Source organism: Pleurodeles waltl, chromosome 3_1 (assembly GCF_031143425.1).
Source record: "Pleurodeles waltl isolate 20211129_DDA chromosome 3_1, aPleWal1.hap1.20221129, whole genome shotgun sequence".
Lineage (NCBI taxonomy): Eukaryota > Metazoa > Chordata > Amphibia > Caudata > Salamandridae > Pleurodeles > Pleurodeles waltl.
This window is the reverse complement of record NC_090440.1, coordinates 1982471220-1982484340: the sequence shown is the minus strand read 5'-3', so window position 1 is coordinate 1982484340 and position 13121 is coordinate 1982471220.

Below are 13121 nucleotides of genomic sequence, written 5' to 3'. Positions count from 1 at the left end.
TATGTCTGTTTGCAAAGTACGGTGCCTTTTGCTGAATCTAGGGCTCGAGAGCACTGGGAGGCAGAGCTGGCTGTGTCTATTTCTGAGAAGCAATGGAGCTATTGTTGCACCCAGATGAAGGAGCTCTTCGCTAACTATAGACTTCGCCTGATACATTTTAATTTCCTACAGCGGGTATATTACACGTCTGGCAGACTGAAAAGAATGGGGCTGGGGATGGATGCTCGCTGAGATCGTTGTTCGGCTTTGGAGGTGGGCTTTTTACATTTGGCGTGGGACTGTGGGGCACTGCGTGAATACTGGTCTGAGGTGCTGAGTGCGCTTGACGAGATGACAGGCCTGGAGCTGCCGCGCACCCCTTTGGTGGTGCTTCTCGGTTATGTGCGGGGGTGCCCCCTGCCTTTCGTAGGCTAGTGGGTTTGTTATTGCTCCTTGCAAAGCATAGGGAGGCAATATGCTGGGGTTTGGGGCGTGAGCCCCGCTGCGCGGACTGGCTGAAGGATGCTGCATACTGTCAGGAACAATTGGCAACCTATTGGGAGCTGATGACGGAGGGATCCTGCCCGCACAATATATGGTCTCCCTTGCTGGCGTACCTGGAAGCTCGCGCTTGGGGAGCAGATTAGCTTCCCATGCCTCCCCTTCAATTTATTCTGAGGCGCCTGGCCTCTTCCTGAGGTGTTGAGATGATCGGATCCCCTCTCCAGGACTGTTTTGTAACAACGCTGCTTTTTCCTTCTCCCTCTTTCTCTGCTGCTTTCCTCTCTGTCTCTAGCTTACCAATCTTTTTTTGTTCTGTTTTTTCATTTCCATGCCTTGCCCATTGATGGATGTTCATGTTATGATAAGCGACTGCAGTATCCTGTTACTTTCTTTATTGCTCAAATGGTTGTTGCCTCCGTTAGAAGCTTTGCAGTCTACATTGGCCTTTTTTGCTGTTTGGCATGGACCTTACTTCACTTGCTGGTTGCTGTATATCTAAAATGCAATAAATAAATAAATATATATATTATTTTTTTTAAACACACCCACCACTGCCAACCAGTGATCTCCTCCAAAATGACCTCCTTTGTGTGCCACATATTCACTCTGTTGACTGTTCTTTAACCACCTTCCATTTCCAATGGGAGTAATACACTTGACTTTGGACTTCCAATGGTGTGGCATCTATTCCAAAGATTTCATACACCATGAATGAACGCTTCACTTTTCTTTTCCATCCTGCCCCAATTTTGTTTTCTGTACAAATTATCAATAAATCCACCTATTACAAAGCCATTGTCTGCTTGCTTCTGTTCCACATCTTGCTATGTAAAGATGTAAGACCATGTGAATCACATGAGGAAGACACAAGATACTAATGCAAGGAGGGATATGTTACAGGTACAGTGTCCTGCTAAGGTTTACTACCAACACACACAAACACTTTGCTACAAGTGTCTGGTCACGTCAAACATTTCATTCCTTTGTACAGCACATAGGCTGTTGAAATGTCTGAACTGCCATTGCCAAGAATAGCTGACTCATATTGTGTCAAGGTATACATACTAGGGTACAACCCCCCAGACCACGGAAGGGAGGGCCTTGTCAGACATTGTCCTCTAGAATAGGCAAACAGAAAAATGTATGGTGTCACCAGCTTGAGCCTTATCACATACCACAACAAAGATACCCAACATAACATAAACAAAAGTATAGACAGAGGACAGCACAATAGTCCTGCACCACAGGCCCATCATAATCCAATGACCATGCATCTGGTGGTATGACACAAACATGTGTCAGGGTTGTGACACAGGCACTCTGGCCTATAATGATTAAACATATCCACAGCAACATACAGGTCATACAAGAATAGTGATTAGCCTATGTGAAGAGTGAATGCCTTGCTTGCAATTGATGACAACATATTTCATGCCCACATGATCACACACAATGCAATCGGCCCAGCACAGCACACTAAACAAGTACAATGTGCACTTCTGACCTTCCACCCAAACACTGTTCAGGCTGCCTCAACACAGGTCTCATACACCCCAAATCTGTGAACTACAGTACCTGGAACAATCCATGTCCACTTCGTATGTCAGAACTGCATAAGATTCCTGTAAATGCCCACATGAGGATGTCATGGTGAAAGTATTTGTATAAAGACAATACAAGGAGTATAGGCTTGAAAACATACCCATTACACAAATCACACAGCAAGCATCTGGAATGGAAATGACATTGCAATGAGACTGACACAAACAAAGTATCTACATCAAGGTGGGATATGTAAAAGGCTAACTTTTCAAGCACACTTTGGCTGAATATTGCAGAGAGTCTACTCCGTAGTTTTTTCCAAAACACTCAACTCATACATTCTCACAACTACAGTTCTTCGTACATTCACAGTCATCACATCACAAAATACTTAACTCATGAAACGTAGCCATTGATGAAATCTTCCCACTAGTCAGCTCCTTCTCTTCACCACTGTCATCCTCGCTTGGCATTTCAGGATTCTCACCAGGTGGCACTGCAGGCTCCCCCTCCTCTGGGATGTACAGGATATTCCCCCGCAGGGCGGTGTTGTGGAGCATACAGCAAGCCACAGTGATCTGACACACTTTCCTGGGTGAGTAGAGGAGAGCTCTACCTGTCCAGTTCAGACACCTATATCTGGCCTTCAGGAGCCCAAAAGCCCACTCCACTAACCGCCTTGTTCTTCAATGGGCCCTATTGAAGCAGACTTCTCCTGGTGAAGTTGGATTCCTTATTGACGTCAACAACCAAGGACGGTTTAGATATGCAGAGTCTCCTGTTAAGGAATGGGACAAATGTGCAACAATGAGTCTCTCACTTCATGATTGTAACACCTAACATTGCACACACACACACAAACAGGACAGATGTGACTTACTAACCAGCCAGGCCCTCTCTGGGTACAGTTGTTGTAGGAAAGTACCTTCTTTCTGGCATGGTTACCGCCACTTTTTGCCTGTTGTTGGTGTTTTTTGACTGTGTTCACTGGAATCCTGCTAACCAGGACCCCAGTGACTATGCTCTCTCCTTTTTAACTTGGTTGCTTGGACAACACACACCCCACATTTGGCATACTGATGCCCCCTTATAAGTCCCTAGTATATGGTACCCATGTACCCAGGGCATTGGGATACCGGGGTCCCCCATGGCCTGCAGCATGTATTATGCCACCCATGGGGAGCCCATGCCAAATGTTTCTGCAGGCCTGCCATTGCAGCCTGAGTGAAAGGGTCCATGCACCCTTTTCACTACAGGTCACTATACCAAGTTAAGGTAAGTCACCCCTATGGTAGGCCCTCCTAGCCCAGAGGGCAGGGTGCAAGTGCCTGTGTGTGAGGGCACCCCTGTATGAGCAGAGGTGCCCCCACAAACTCCAACTCTATTTTCATGGACTTCGTGAGTGTGGGGATGCCATTTTACACATATACTGGACATAGGTCACTACCTATGTCCAGCTACATATTGGTAACTCCGAACCTAGGCATGTTTGGTATCAAACATGTCAGAATCATATCCCAGTACTGTTGCCAGTATTGGAAGTATGATTCATGCACTTTGGGGGCTCCTTAGAGGACCTCCAGCATTGCTCCTACCAGCTTTTTGGGGGTTTCCAGGCAGCACAAGCTGCTGCCACCCTGCAGATGGGTTTCTGCCCTCCTGCTGCTTGATCAGTTCAAGCCCAGGAAGGCAAAACAAAGGATTTTCTCTGGGAGAGGGGGTAACACGCTCTCCCTTTGGAAATAAGGGTTACATGACTTGGGAGGGATAGCCTCCCCAAGCCACTGGTATGCTTTGAAGGGTACATTTGGTACCCTCCTTGCATAAACCAGTCTGCACCAGTTCAGGGACCTCCAAGCCCTGCTCTGGCGCAAAACTGGACAATGGAAAGGGAAGTGATTACTCCCCTGTCCATCACCACTGCCCAGAGCTCCTCCAGAGGGTTCTTTGATTCTGACATCTTGAATCCAAGGTGGGCAGAGGCCTCTGGGAGCATCTGAGTGGCCAGGTCAGGCAGCTGACATCAGAGCCCACTCTTGATAGTTGGTCACCTGGCTAGGTGACCAATCCCCCTTCGAGGGCTATTTAGGGTCTCCTTCTTGGGTGAGTCCTCAGATTAATCTTGCAAGACTTCAGCAGGACTCCGCTGCAACCTCTTCTTTTACTTCTGGCCACTGGAACTGTGACTGAACCTTCCAGGAACCAACAATCTGCATCCACGATGAAGACTCTACTTGCAACATTATATCCACAGCTCCTTCCAGCTTCTGCAACATTTACCTGGCTGTGCATCCTTCGAAGGTGGCAAGTCTTCAGTCTGCATGCCAAGGAAGAAGGAATCTTCCTTGGAGTGAAGGAGTCACTCCCCTGCATCCACAGGCACCAACAGCAACTACTACCGGCTGCGTGGATCTCCTCTCATCCTGAGCTGCATGGATCCTGCATCACGGGTAGTGGTATGGAGTGTTCCCCTTCGTCTTCTCTGCCAGCTGTCCAACTTTGGTGGAGGTAAGCCCTTGCCTTCCAACCCAGGACAGTACTCCTGTGCACTGCCTCTCTTGCAGCTGCCAAGGTTTGTTGGCATCTCCTTCAAGAGATCTTCAGGATCCGTGTAGCTCCAGCCCCCAGCGACTCTTACCTTTGCTAAGGATTGTTGGTGGCTTTTCACCACCACAGACTGCAATCTTCCGTCCGGCGTGAGACATTGACTGCGACCTCCAGGAACTCTTCACAGACTCCAGGGCTGCATTGCTGACCATCTTCATCCTACCGTCGACCAACTCCTGCAACCATAGACGGGTGAGTGATGGCTCCTGCCACCACCAGACACTGCTATGACTTTTGGACTTGGTGCACTTCTTTTTCAGGTCTTTCTCTTCAGGAATCCACCACTGGTTCCTTGCAGTCTTCTCTGTGTGTTGTACTATCTTCTTATTAGTCCTTTTGGGTGGTTTGGGGAAAATCCAGTAACTTACTCCATTCTTCCTGGCCACTGGGGGGCACTGTGGTACTTACCTTTGGGGTTTCGTAGTTCCCCCAGCCCCCCCTGCACATTCCACTTACCTAGGTGGGGGTCCTGCATTTGCATTCCATTTTTTTAGTATATGGTTTGGGCTTCCCCAGGGTCCCTATTATCTATTGGTATTTGCACTTTCTACTGCTTTTTATGCCTATTTTTGGTTACTAGTGTACATATCTAGTGTGTTACTTACCACCTATTGGAGGGTTGCCTCTCTAGTACTTTTTGGCAATTGTGTAACTAAAATAAAGAGCCTTTATTTTTGTAACGCTGAGGCCCTCATTAAGAACATGGTGGTCTGGACCGCCAAGCCGGCGGTGGTGGTCATTGCTACCAATGGCATGGCGGTCCAGACCGCCATATTCTGAACGTGGCTGAACCGCCACAGTGGAAACGCCGCCACTACCAGGCTCCCACCACCAGGCAGCCTGGCGGTAGCAGCGTTTCAGATCTGCTGCTGCACCCGCCGCTCTGCCACATTGGTGCCGGCTCCATTTGGATCCGGCGTCAATGTTCAGGCCCAGCGGGAAGATCATTATGTGGCCGGTGAGGGGATCTTCTTGCTGGCAGTCTTCTGTCGACCGTCAGCGCAGCAAGATCATAATGAAGGCCTGAGTGATTTCTTTCATGTGTGTAAGTGCTGTGTGACTACAGTGGTATTGCATGAGCTTTTCATGTCTCCTAGATAAGCCTTGGCTGCATATCCACAGCTACCTCTAGAGGGCCTGGCTTTTAGACACTGCCTACACTACACTAATAGGGGATACCTGGACCTTTTATAAGGTGTAAGTACCTTAGGTACCCACCACACACCAGGCCAGCTTCCTACAGTTGTGACATCAGCTGGAGTATGGTGCTGTTCTGCATTATGAAGGAATTATGGGCTGAACCTGGATAACTGGCACAGACCTGTGAAATGTATAGATCCCCCCCAACAGACAACTTGCACGTTGGTGGAATGGGAGTTCTATCTGTTGCAGTAAACTTGTTCATTGGCATGCAGTGGGACCGAGCCATCAATGGCCCCCACCACATGCTGGAGGTGTGGAAAACCATAAACATCAGCCTTCAAATATGCTAAATCCTGATGTTGGGAAAGCTGGATGTAGCTGTCAAAGTGTTTCAAGGAGAGAGGACACCCTTCAACACCAGACTGAACATAGGTTGGGACATGCCAGCTGACAGGGTCAGTGTATGTTGGAAGGGCCCTGTGGCTAGGAAGTGCAATACTGACATAACTTGTACAATGGGTGGTATGCTGGTTTGATAACTGATAGCTGGCATCAGATTTGGCTCCAACTGACCACATAAGTCCAATAATGTTTGTCGATTCAGATGGTAAAGAAGGATTATGTGGTGTTCTTCCGTGGTCTGAAGGTCTGGCTGTGGATACCTATGTATGACAAGAAATTATTTCCAAAATTAGTCATTGTGTCCACAGCAACATACATGATGCATGTCAATGATGTCATGTGACAAGGCATTTCAGAAGGGATAGACATGGCAACAGTACACATAACAGTTGCAAATAGTACATGGGTCACATGTGACCCCCATGGTTTTCCACACATGTACACAACATGTATCTGGAACAAACTTAAAGCTGTGCAACACAATTGCCTCTCAAAAATGTGACTTGATATCCTGACCACCATAATGACCATCAGCCGAGGAGTACTGTGCCCATCTGTCAGGGCTGGCCTTAGCACTGGAGGCACCCTGTGCTCAATGTTTGTTGACCACCAATGCCACGGATTCCCTCACTACCACCCGTTATCAGTGCCCCTTAAGTGTCCATAGCTACTCTCCCAGATGCATTTAATTAGTTTTGTATTGCCACTCATTTCAGTGTAGGGTGTCAGAGCACTGTACATCGCACACATATTATACAGATACAGTCATTCATAAGTTTGCAAATCAGTGTATAAGAAATGTTACATAAGACAGAGCACTAAAAGATTTAGAAGTTTGTCATCCATATTGGTAGGCTGTTTAGTTTAGGAGTGCTTAAAATGTAGAATCACAACCTCAGAATTTTAAATGTAACACCATGGTTGGGGGTTCTCTTTAACAATAAAAATTGATTTATACCCAAATGAGCTTTTTTTCCAACAATAAGATAATGAAAGAAAAATAATAATGCTCTAATCTATACTTTGAGGAATGCATGCAGTTCTTCGATAACTATTAATAGCTTACTGTTCTATATTAGGATATTAACTATATAACTATAAGTAACAAAAGGGCCGCTCTGACAAAAGCAGTAACCCACTGACCCATTTGCGTCATCTGCACTTTGTGATCTATGTGGTACATATTCTTTGCAGGAGGCATATCAACCCACTGTGCCACACTAAAATTTCCACTGGAGAAAACTCCAAAGTCTGTCCAGGAAGAACATTAACCTCCAGAGCTATCTTGACATTTTTATTGTTGCTTGAAAACTACTCGAGACAAGGAACCCTGCAGCAGGGGCTTTTAAAACTATAATATAGTTGCAAACAGGGTGCCCCCTCCCAAAGTCATCACCCAATGCGGTGGCACCAGGCTCACCTCCCTAGAGCCAGTCCTGCCCACTGTTAAATGGCATCTGTGCCCTGCAACAAACTACCATGCTGTTAGATATGTAGGAACTACATGACAAGACAAGATAAGCACTATACCGACCTCTCTATCAGGACCTATCTATCTATCTATCACCCAAGCGGTCCTGATAGAGAGGTCGGTATAGGCGCACAGAGAGCGCCCACCTTTGATGCAAGTCTGACTATAAGGGGACGCTCCCTCTCCAGGATACCAGAGGCTAGTAGCCTCTATTGTTAGGGTCCTCCCCAGGTATTCCCTTGGTTAAGGTAGGCCCTTCCTTCCCTTCCCACCTTTTTTCCTACTGCGATTAAACCTGCAGCGCGCTATAAGCATCTGCAACAGGGATCCAACGCCCTGATGAATGCCCAGAGACCCTCCATAGCTCAAACACAAGGGCAGAAACATGTCGGCTACTCTCTCTAGATAGGTGACCTTGTGAGTCATTGTTCTCACACTGGTTTCCCACTTCTTTTAATCACACCACACAGAACCTTCTATTAAACTCACCCTGGTATCTGAGTAGGTGTTTTTATTCCCATAGCATAGCTGGATCCCTCCTTTCCAGAAATCAAACTAATTTACGCACTCCCTCCTGTTCCTTTAACAGCGAGGTTGAGTCCGCCCAGGTGGTATTGTCCTACCTGGGTGGGGCTAGGTGGTCATATGATGAAGCATGACACTATATAGTGTGTGAGACCACCTAGTCCGTAAAGGAAATCCCCCTCTTCAGACCTCAAACCACCCCTCGTTCCATCCACAATTTATCTTTAGTCGAGATTTAAGATTGGTATAGTGACGCAATTAGCACACTCTCAATCCATTTGTAATTCCAAAACCCCGTACTCTCTTTTGTGATTTAGTATTGTGTTTGGGGAGTCGAGTACGATGGGTGTCTTTTCCCGCTCCCTTATACTCTCCCGTTGTGTACTAACATACCACAGATCCCCACCCCCTGAGGTGGCATGAGTCTGCATTTGTTATGGCACATGTTCACACATGGACAGGGAAGACACTTTTGTAACCACCATGCCAGTCCCTTCATTGTTACCCATGTGTAATGTGCAAGTTTAATATCTGGCAGTTGCCTGTGGGGACTGTATGCAGAAAGTCATTCTCACAGAGTGTGTATGTGTTGATCTATTCATGCCTAAGGAATTTACCCTTCAGAAGCCACATAGGTGTGATGTGTTTCATAGTGGCTCGCATCACAGTCAGCTTGCTAGAGCATGAGCTACATGATGTCAGTAAGCTTGCTTAGTCATTGTAGGGCCTGAGCAGGGTAATGCTTTAGTCTGCAGATAGAGAAATAAATGTCTGTAGTCATGTCCCAGTATTTATTGGCTTGTATGTGTAACACTTGGGGAGTACTTGACAAATAGTAAAGTCCTATCTTGATGTTACTGACAATTATGTGACTCAACCATTTGTGAGTAACTTGTGATCATGATCTCTTGATTTCTCTTTTGCATCCATGCAGGTCAATGCCTACCAGAAGAAGGGATTATGGAGAGCCATCGCCAAGAAGGTGCGGATACTGGGGGTCCACAGCCGGTGGAGCACCCACTGCAGAAAAAGGTGGAAGGACCTGAGACACTGGGCCCATAAGATCGCTGAGGTCCAGCTGGGGATGTCCTCCCAACGTGGATAGGGTGCAGTTGGACCGTGACCCCCGTAATGGCCCACATTCTGGTGGTGGCCTATCTGGAGCTTAATGGGCATTTTAGGGCAGCACAGCAGCCACAAGGAGGTGAGTACACCTGTCACATTGCCAAGTGAATGAGTTAGGTTTTGAATGATGCACCTGACAAATAGGAATGAGCCATGTGTCACACAGTAGATGAGTGATTGTTTGTGTAGACATGTCATGCTGTGAATACTGAAGTGCCTTGCAGATTGGCCCAGGGACCGAGAACACAAAAAGGTAGAATCCACAAACCACTTGCTATGCAGGGATGACAGATGGCTGGGTACATTAATCAAACAACATAGTGTGTTATTTCTATGCAACAGACCACTACTCCTAATTGTTACAGGCCAAAGGTAAGTAGGTGATGGATAACTGTCCTCAGCCATGTGTCTGGGTAAATGGGTATATAGGCATCTTCCACTCAGAGGCTAGTTGTCCTCAGCATATGATGGGTGCCGGTGCCTCACTGCAATCTGTATTGTGAGGATGTCCAACATACATGTGACAGACATTACATTGTTCTTTGGATGCAGCTATAGGTCAATACTTTTCCTTGCTAAGTGGGGAATGTTCATTGGCTTGATTTATGTGCCGCCAATGTTGCCAATATTCCTTGTGCCTACTTGTCAGCATGTGTCCCCTTCTCTTTTGAAAAACATTTGTAAGCCATTATTTCATGCATGATCTACCTATGTTGATGGGACGATGTCTGTATTCCCTCACATATATGTGCATGGCAAACTGTGTAATAGTACATTTATAGTGGGGATATATATTTCATGTTGTGCCACAGGCAAGTGTGTGTCACCATTGTTTATTGGCTGACACATATCTTCACCCATCATAGCATGTCATTTGGCATGTACAACTGCAGTGGCAATGAGGCGCATGACAGGTAGGCCTGGAGTTTGGAGCCACACTGTGAACATCTATGTCCTTGATGAGACATCATGTGCAAAAGTGCACTACACATGTGTAATGGGTAAGGTGTGTGCCCTGAGTATTGGCCAGTTTCATGGAGTGACTTGCAGTTATATTGAAATCCTGCGTGTTTGGGTACAAGCATTCATCCACAAACAGACATCCGGGTCAGCATGCCCATAATGGAGACAATGATGTAGCTTCCAATTTGGCAACATGTCCTTCAACAAGTACTTGCAAATTTCATGGCCCCTCCAACATCCAAGGGACTAATGACGTCTACTGATGCACTCAGAGTATGTCATTGTAAGAGCTGTCAGACATTAATGGTGATTATCCCGGTGCTTGCTGATTCATTGTGTTGTGGATTAAGGGGACATCTCTCCCTGACATATTTCACGTGATGTCTACAGTGTCCATTTCCATGCCACGTGTCAGGCCAATCTGAGCAACATTTATAGTACCTTCATGACCCTTTTGGGACATATATCACTTGGTAAAGTGTGCATTGTTGATATCTTTCCAGTGTGACATGGGTATTTTCACGTCACCTTCTCCAGGCTGTTGTGTTTTTGTCATCAACATGGCAGGATTTTGTATCATCATTTTGTATTCTTGGGTCATTATTTATGTGACAAATAGATGTGTGCATGCCCTTATGTGGGATCAGTGGAAATGCATTTGGCATTTTGCCTACTATTGTATGGCAACAGGTAGCTGAGGTATGCTCTATGGAACAAGGGTTTGAGGGTGATGGCGTCTCCTACTTGGTGAATGGCTATTGTGATTGAACAACTTCAGCCATGCAATTGTAGTTGTCTGAGAGCATGAATTTCCTGTGGGCAACTATTCACTGTTCAGATGGGATGCATGCATATGGTTTGGTGCATGTAGGGGCCGCTTAGGTGGAGTTTGTTGCTTGGGCCTACTTGATATCCTGATAGTATTTGCTAATCACAACTGTTGTTCAAGTGTGACCATGGACATGTGATGACCCTATTTCTCTTTATATTTGCAGCATCAGCACCAGCAAGCAAAGGAGATGGGGCACAGCAGAGTGGGGAAGCATCTGGCCACTGGACGTCAGGTCAAGACACCAGCCACACAGAGGGGCCAGTGGCCTGGAGGGTGAGGGGAGTGCCACAGGGGGATCGGAACATCCTCCTCACCATCGGTTTCTTCCTCCAGTGGACACCCCCTAGTGGTGGCGGACTCATCAGGGCATCCCCCTGTACCATCTTTGTCCGCCACCCCCAGTTCTATCACTGCCCTCCTTGTTGCTCCCCACCCAGTTTGCTTTGACTGCTCACCCAAGAGGGTGGGCGTCCCCTTTGCTGCAGCCACCTCCACCCCAGTCCCTGTTACCCCTGCTGCCCTCGGTGAGGAGGCTATTGACCTCCTGAGTAGTATCTCTGTGGGTCAGTCAGCCATTGTGAATCCCATCTATGGATTGGCAACTCGGGTACAATAGACAAATGCATTCCTGGAAGGCATTCATGGTGCAATGGCTGGCCTGCAGAGATCTTTCCAGGCTCTGGCCTCCTCACTGATGGCAGCCAGTCACCCCCCACCTTCCGTCCCCCCTCCACCTCCCTCTTCCCAACCTAAATCCCCCCTTCCCCTGCCTACCCAAAGCATGTAGACAGGTCTGCACACATCCACATAAACACACAAAAGCAGCACACACAAACACAAGCACCACAAAACACACCAGCACTCAAGCAAACAACATACACCCACAGACACAACAACAGTCACCACTTCCCCAGACACCCCACCACCCCCAGCATTACACACACAACGTCCAGCATACCCACAGGCAACACATCATCAGTCAGTGACGCACCCACCATACCTGCAGACACCACCCCAAAAGACCCCCAGGCATCCAACACAGGCACCATACCCACATACACCACAACAACAGACACACAGTCATCCACCACATTCAGCATATCCGCAGTCACCATCCCAACAGACACACACATCCACCACTCCTCCCCCAGCACCTCCACTTCCCAGACACACAAACACACTCACTCACCCACCCTACAGACACCCACCAAACACAAGCATACTTTCCAGCAGCACACACCCACAGCACCCACACCAACACAGCAGACAACCACTCCCTCAACCTTCAAATCCTAACCCCCTCTGATGACTGTCCCCGAGTCCTTAAGAATTTGTTTTATGTTTGACCTTGCCCTTTCCCCTGTTCCCTCCACTCCCATCCCAAACCAAAGAGGCTCCCACCCACCTCCCAGCCCCTCCCGTCCACCTCCGCGGCCTGCCCTGCTCCACCTGCAAGCACCCATACCTCTCCTCCTCCAAGCCCACCCCTCCCAAAAAGCAGACCACTTCTCCCAAACCCAAAACCAAAATCCCTCAAATCAAGCCCCCCGCCCCTCCCAAGGATGATCCTCGAGGTGCCTGCCTTCCCACTTGATACCCCTTCCTGTGGAGGTTCCATGGAAGTTTAGAGTCAAGTGCTGGCACAATAGTGTGCTATTATGGACAAGTACACAGACTGCTCAATGGCCTTGGACTACTTGAATGTGGATGTCTGAATAAACCCAAATAGTTTTTTGGGGGGGGTACACATTTGTCCTCCAATTCCTTTTCTAACTTTATGTTGTTCCTGAGTAACTTGTGTTGTCTGCCTACAGTTGTGTGTGTTTCAACATGCTTGCTGTTCCTTTTGCTGTTGTTTGCAGTATCTGACTTTGTGGGCATCGCTGGTGTCCCCCAATATAAGGGTATCTGTTGGGTGTATGGATATGCGGGTGTAAATGCAATGGTGGTGTCATGGCATTGAGTACTGTTTGCTAAGTATTTTATCTTGTGTTGTCCAATGTAAGCATGTATGGTGGTAGACTTGCC